General features: G+C 43.1%; 1 non-coding gene across 1 annotated transcript; it reads right to left on the bottom strand.

The window, feature by feature from the left end:
- Nucleotides 1-2,226: 2,226 nt before the first annotated feature.
- LOC148093633 (U6 spliceosomal RNA) lies at nt 2,227-2,329 on the bottom strand. Its single transcript, XR_015714104.1, has one exon. It is a non-coding gene; the product is annotated as a U6 spliceosomal RNA (small nuclear RNA).
- Nucleotides 2,330-7,581: the final 5,252 nt, after the last annotated feature.

The raw sequence follows: 7,581 nt of genomic DNA on the forward strand, positions 1-7,581 counted from the left end.
ATGAGCACAACTTTTTTGCAGGTATGATAAACTATCTTCAGGTTTTAGATAAGATTACAACCATAACTTTTTAAAACCTACATTTTTGTTGAGTCCAGGCCATAAAAATACATCAGAGGAATGGAGAACCTCACCATTTAATCACCCAGATTATCTGTACTTCTACAAAAAGCTTTTAAATGGCAAGAAGATAAAATGTTAAGTGTGGACAGTAATTACTTGCCTTTATCTCTTGTGCCAGGTTTCAAACCTCACCATATAGGTGTTTGTGCAAGATTACAGAGCTACCCACGTGTGGAATGAGGTCAGATGCTCAGCCGAACCGAAAGCTGCCGCGTGGGCTAGCTCAGAGCACATCAGTTCTGCAGGAATAAAGGATGAAGCACGGACTGGTAGATCTTCAGGGTTCCACTCAGGGAAGCATTTTGATGGCTGTTTAACATTTTTTAAAAACCCTCCTTTTTCACTAATTTCCACAGATCACAAAATACTATGGAGGTAGGTTGGAAAGGAATTTGGTACAAAAAATACAGACTGCCGTCTGAAAACACCCTGTGGAACTGAAGCGTCTGGAGAACCTGGTTTGCATAGGGCTGTGCAGTTTAATCGTTAACAACGACCACCACCCTCCCCGCTTACCCAAACACGTCCCTTTGGCTGGTCAATTACAGGGAACCCCACCTGGAGGAAGCCGCAGCCATGGCCAGAGTCATCTCGGAAGTACTTAAGCCTGAAACCTGCCTCCACTGTCCCCGAGGGCGACAGGCGGCGAAGAGACGGGAGGCGCAAGCGTTCCCCGGCTGACACTTAACCTCACGGTAGGACAGGTGACAGCAAAGCTCCGACACTCTCAGCTGCGATCCGGGGACGTAGAGGACCTGTGTGTGCGCGCGCATGCGTGTGCGTCCATGCGTGTGTACGTGTGCGTGCGTGCATGTCTGCTTGGACGTGTACGTGCGCATGCGCGTTCATGTGCGTGCGTGCAGGTGTGCGCGTGTGTGCGCGCGAGCACGCGAGACGGAGACAAAGAGCGAGCCCGCAGCTCTGACCTTCGTAAGCAGGGTTCGGTCCCCATTCGCTCCGACCCCCAAAAGCCACGGCCAGGGAGCACCGCCGGCGCAGTTCAAGTGCAATAAAATACGAGCCGCTTCAGAGCGGAATGTGAGCGCTCCCGGAAACACGGAAAGGCAGGAGATGCAGGATGCCGTTCATAAATATTTCCGAGATGTGCTGCGAAACGGCAAGAGCAGAGGAAAGTATACATATTGCACATTTTAGAGACAGAGTCAACTTTCCGGGCGTGGACAAGCGTGGGGCCCTGCGCCCGGGTGAGGCCGGCTGAGGCCGGCTGAGGCCGGCTGAGGCCGGGTGGCCCCGCCCCGCCTCGGCCCCGGCCGCCTGGTGCGGGCGGTCACGGGTGGAGAGGGCGATCATGAACAGGTTTCCTTTCTTCTTGGTTCCGCAACGAAAGACTTCCTTACGGCAGGTGTTTTGTGATTAACGATGGTGATGATGACAGAGCTGCACAACGACAATGAAGTACAAGCTTTTCATTTGTGCTCCTCTCCTGCTCGCCTAATCTCCGGCCCAAAGGAGACACGAACAACCCCACATCGCCAAGAGGTAAATGATATAAAATGATCCCCTGAGGTTTCCTTCATGTCTAAGTTAGTTGTTATTGTTTAAATAAATAAATAAATAAATAATACTCTCAGATAAGTGGCTTTTTGGTTTGTGTTTCAGACCGAGGCAGCTCATATTTATGTGGATCTACAGTAGCGTCTCAAGTTCTTTTTAAAACCTTTAAAATCTGAGCAAATCAAAATGACTTTTCAAACCAAGTCAGCAAATTTAGTCCATTCTATGTCACAATGAAAAACACAACTGGGTCAAAACGGAACTAAGTCCTTCAATATAAATCAGTACATAATTAATTTAGTTGCACTTCAACTGAAAAGATAAACTCGTTACGACAACCAAGCCAATTGGTTCTAAGGTACGGTTCACAGGAACATAAACATGGTTTCTTTTTATGAATCTTAGAATATCCTTACTTTGTAGAAATTATGAAATGTGTCCCCTCCTTTCCCCCTAATCTCTCCTCAAATAACCTCATCCAATCCCATCATTTTAAACATTTTGTACGTACTGGGGTTGTTGATCAAGATTTTACTCTAACCCTGAAATACTCTTCAAATATCCAAACAGCATGTTTTGTTTTGTTTTTTCAATATGAAACGCTTCATGAATCTTCGTGTTATCCGCATGCAGGGACCATGCTAATACACTATCTTTCCAATTCTAGTATATGTGCTGCCCAAGACAGCACAGACATTCGGACTTCTTGAAACCCAACCGCTCTCTTGATATGTTTTACAGGCATCTTGAATCAGTCATATCCAGAAGAAAACTCCTTTCTCCAGCATTTCTACTTCAATAATGTGTTATCACTTAAAGAGCCATAAAGAAATTGGTTCCCGTACATGAAAGAATGCAGTAAGTTTTTTTTAAATCTTTAAAATTACACGATAAAGATATGGACATGCCTTGGGATCCCATCAGGTTCAAATGTACATAACCTGTATTTCTAGACAACCTCCTTTCACTGGGATGGTAAATTTTCCTCAGTAAGATAATTGCTCCACATAAGAGAGATTAAGAACTAGATTAAAAGATTTAAGAGAATCAAAGCCAAAGTGTTAATATTTTGTATTAAAAAGAATCCCTGTATATTTGGCACTTTATGTAATTTTAACATTTAAGATCATTGGGCCAATTAAAATGAAAGCCTATTAACTCCAATTTATAATGCATAAAACTGATTTAGATTCATGGTTTTCACTATCATCTATATGCCAACAACTCACAAACGCAGTGCGTATCTTCAGATATAACTTCTGTCCCAAGTTTTATACATTCAGTTGCCTAGTGTCATTTCCATTAGGATGTCTAAAAGAAATCTCACATGTAAAGTATCCAAAAATTAGTTCCCAGTCATCGTCCCCAACCCCCCTACCTCCCCTACGTACCCCACCCCGGTCATGTGCCCCCTCCCCCACTGCCAAAAACACCTGTTCCATCAGCACTTCCCCATTTCTGCTGGTAAGTCCATTGGTAGTTGCTCAGACTAAAATTCCTTGGAGTCATCCCGACTCCTCTAGTTCCCTCCCCACATCCATTCCATCAGGGAGTCCCGTCTACCTGGAGCTCACAATGTGTTTCCCATTCCACCTCCTTCACTTCTACCCCCATCACTTCTGCCCCATCACTTCTGCCCCCATCACCACTTCTGCCCCCATCCCTTCTTTCCTTATTCCCTGCCAACCTGCTCTGTGCAGCAGCCAGGGGAGATCCAGTGATGACCTAGTCGGATCATCTATTTCACTCAGAATAAAATCAAAGTCCCCACAGTCCCCACCAGTCCTCCCTCCCCCATCATCCAGCTGAGTTAATCTGCTGCCTCGGCCTCTCAGTGGTCAGCACATCCTGCCCTGAGACTCAGCACTTCCTGGGAGCCCCTCACCCCAGCAGGTTCCTTCAGTTCTTTCAAATTGTTGCTCCCATATCACCAACTCAGTGATACTCAACCTGACCATTCTATTTAAAATTGCAGCTCATCTCAAACTCCCTATTTGTCTCACCAAGTTCTATTTTTTCTTCTTCCATAGAACTTATCACCTCAAATTTTATCATATAATTTACTTGTTTATGATATTTATCTTTTTTATTTATTAAAAAGAAACACCCCCTGTTAGAATATAAGTTCCATGAGTGCAGGGGTACTTGTATCCAGAGTACTTAGCACTGTGCCTGACACAGAGCAGTCACTTGAAAAGTATTTATGACTATTGACTTGAGAATTTTTAGTACAAATCACACTAAATTAATGGCAATCTCATATATTAGCACATGAATAACGTTCCAAGAATATAGAATTTTTCTTCTCCCAAACCAGCCCACTTGTTAACTTGCAATTTTTAAGGTAGTATGTTATTGTCTACCTCACACACCAATTAGTTTCCTCAAAACATAGAAAAGGCCTGGCCAGTGCAACTCATGAGCGTTGGCCCATGAACCAGGAGGTGATGGTTCGATTCCCAGTCAGGGCACATGCCAGGTTTCGGGCTTGATCCCCGGTAGTGTGCAGGAGGCAGCCGATCAGTGACTCTCATCATTGATGTTTCTTTCTCTCTCTCTCCTTCTCTCTGAAATCAATAAAATATTTTTAAAAAAACAAAACATAGAAAAGAACTCATATTATTGGTAGTATATTGCACTTTGACAGAATCGGTGTTCAAATGTAATTGTATACTCTCTAGTAATTCTAGAACTCGCATTAGGTTAAAGAGCAGGCTCTCCACGTTTCCAATTTTTCTCCACTGCAGTCAGGTTAGCCTTTCCAAGTAACCTTTGAGTGTGGCATGCACCTTTGAAAGCTTGAAACCTATCTTAGAACCTTTCTGCCTCAGGATGAAGCCGGGGCTCCTCACCGTGACTAACAAGTCCTTCTTAAACACATTTCTGCTGGTTACCTAGACTCCTCTTTGACACAATTCCTCTCACTAGACCCTTAAACTCCACCTGAATTCGCCATTCTTTTCCTTGCCTTTAGGCTTTTAAATATGCTATTTTCTTTGCAGCTCATCTCTTAGGAGAGTAAAACATTCCACTCTCCTAATGCCTATTCAATCCTTTGATCATTTCGTAAGTTTTCACTTCACTTTCTTCCAAAAAACTTCCTTAATCCAAGGACTGAATAGGCATTATCTGGGCTCTCAGGACTTCTTGTGTTTGCCCCATCCTAGCACTATGCTCTCCAACTAGTTTTCAACATAATCTTGGGACATAGAAGGTACTAATAAGCCTTCATTGAATAAATAAATGAGTCCACCACCAAAACCACCAAAGAAGCCAGTGAAACGGACCTGAGACTTATCTCTCTTCAACATTGGTTTTTGTTGTGCCCTGGAACTGGGCTAATAGGCCACAGTGTGACACTGGTAAGACAACCCTTCTTTGGTCATAACAGAATAATTCTCAAAATACACAGGCACTTGTTATCCCGCTAGATGTTTTTTTCATGGCTTTTGGAGGTGCATCAGCAAGTCTGTTTCTTACTTTTGTGGGATTACTGACGTGTTACGGAAATTTTCGAGAAGTATTCAACTCAGAGATGATTTTATTCTATGTTATGAATTTGCTGATTCTTTTTTATCAGCTTACTTTGTTCCATCTTTAGTCCTCAAATTCAGTGACCAAGATAACGTAGTGGCATGAACACTGAAGATGACTTTCGCTCAAAAGAATTCCATTTCCACACAATATACCTCCAGGGTTTAGTGAAAGATGAAAACACTCTTCGGTTCCTTCCCCTTAGTAATCAGCTAACAAAGCAATTCCTGATGCTTTATTATGATTTTCCTGAGTGGCTTGTTCTTTACTTTCCATTCATGTTTTCTGATCTAATTAGTATGATGAGCCTTGGACACACAATAAACAAAAGCAACAAACATAAGAGCTCACACGATTCCATTTCAGCAGCCTGCCTTTCCTAGGCTTTATGGATCTAAGTTTTCAGCTGTCTTCATTGCTCAGAGCCTTTAATCCCAACATCAGTCTGAGCACCCCATTCAATTACAGCTGCTGTCCATCGAGAAGCAGCAACAGTTCTGGAGAGTTTGTGGGAACACAGAACTTGTCCCATTCCTTTTTATTAGTAAATTCAGGAGATACAAATTTCACTAAAATCACCAAGAGTGCTCCTGCTGTGTCTGGATGATTTATTAGTAGGCATCATATTTCTTTTCAAAATATGGTTAAAAGAACTCAAGAAAATCATGTGATTGTTTTACCTGAAATATTTTGTAATTTTATCACCTATGCACTACAGCTGCTGACTAGACTTTGTACGGAATGACACAAAAGGCTTGTGTGGCCAGAGGGAAAGGAAACAAATAGCAAGATTCATAAGTAGCATAAGTGCCTGTGAAGGTGACAACAGAGGAAAAGTGTACACTTTAAAAAGGACAATTTGCCATACCAAAAAACAAAAAAAATGGGAAAGAGGAAGGCATCTCTTGCCCAATGCAGAAAAGCATGTGATTGTTTTACCTGGAATATTTTACCTGGGTCTGCATGCCAAGGTTCCCACCCAGGCCTTTCTGACACCAAAGCTTCTGCTTAGGTTATCAGGGCACCAGCCACACTCAGCTCTTGATGAGTATTAAGTCTTTTGCTTTTATATGTCTGTCAGTAGATTTATTAACAAAACAGTGCTGAGATCCCTTTTTCCTATGTGGTTGTCCTCTCTGCCTAAGTCCTCACCTTGTGTCTTCAAAGACTTCTTTGCGCCTCACTTAAGCTTGTCCTAAAATCCTATCACTTTTACACAAAAAATACTCCTGCTTGTGTGAATGTCAGGCATAACCATCTCAAAGTCCTCCAGGCCAGGGGTGGGAAAACTTTCTTCTGCCAAGGGCCATTTGGATCTTTTTTTTTTTTTAATAGATTTTTATTGATTTCAGAGAGAGGAGAGGGAGAGAGAGAGACAGAAACATCAATGATGAAAGAGTCATTGATCGGCTGCAGCCCTAAACCTGGGCATGTGCCCTGACTGGGAATCAAACCCTGATCGCCTGGATCCCAGGTGGACGCTCAACCGCTGAGCCATGCACGGCCGGGCCCATTTGGATCTTTATAACAGCATTCACAGGCCATACAAAATTATCTACTTAAAAATTAGCCTGCTATATTTGGTCAAACGCTTAATTAACTCACCCCCAATGTGATGGCTGGAACTGCTTCTCTTTGGTGAGGCCTTGGCAGGGCCAGAACAAAGGATTTCACAGGCCATAGTTCATAGGCCCCACACCCATCCAGCAACTACAGTCATGCCACTAGTACTGAAAAACCCTTGGAACATATTGATGCCCTTAGGACATACGGATGAGGGAACTTGCATATGAATTAACAGAGACAAACTAAAGACTATCTAAGGTTAAATATTGATTTGCCTCTTTAAAGAATCTTCCTTATGAAAAGATTAACTTGTTTTTTTTCCAGAATATCACAGTAAAAACAGTATTACTGCTTTAGCAACAATAAGAAATAATGCTAGTATTAGCTCCAGGGAGGAAAACACCCACCAAAACACTGCCACCCATAGGTCCCTGAGACATACAAACAGCTTGGAGGCCAAGCAAGGAACTCCTGCAGGAAGTGCGCTTGGAAAGTCGTGAGTGAACAAGGGACAGCACCCTTCCCCGGCTAAGCTTCGGGCTTCACCACCCTAATTCCTTTCTGCTTCCCTTGAACCACACCTGGGGTTCTGCTTGGTCATCTAAGAGGCTAGGAGATGAGCAACCAAGCATGAGGATATCCAGGTTTTTCATATCGTATCGCACACAGGACTTTCAATAGACAGAAAATAACAGGAAGCGACAAGTGACCCCCAAACAGGAAGCCCTACAATCAGAAACGAAAGCCTTGACCCACGTGGGGACAGTAGAAGTTCCACTATAGCCCCAACAGAATTCTTGGTTCAGACATCATGTCCCTTTTTTATTCCTCCCCAAGGTAAAC

This window comes from Miniopterus natalensis, chromosome 2 (assembly GCF_054644295.1).
Source record: "Miniopterus natalensis isolate mMinNat1 chromosome 2, mMinNat1.hap1, whole genome shotgun sequence".
Taxonomy (NCBI): Eukaryota; Metazoa; Chordata; class Mammalia; order Chiroptera; family Miniopteridae; genus Miniopterus; species Miniopterus natalensis.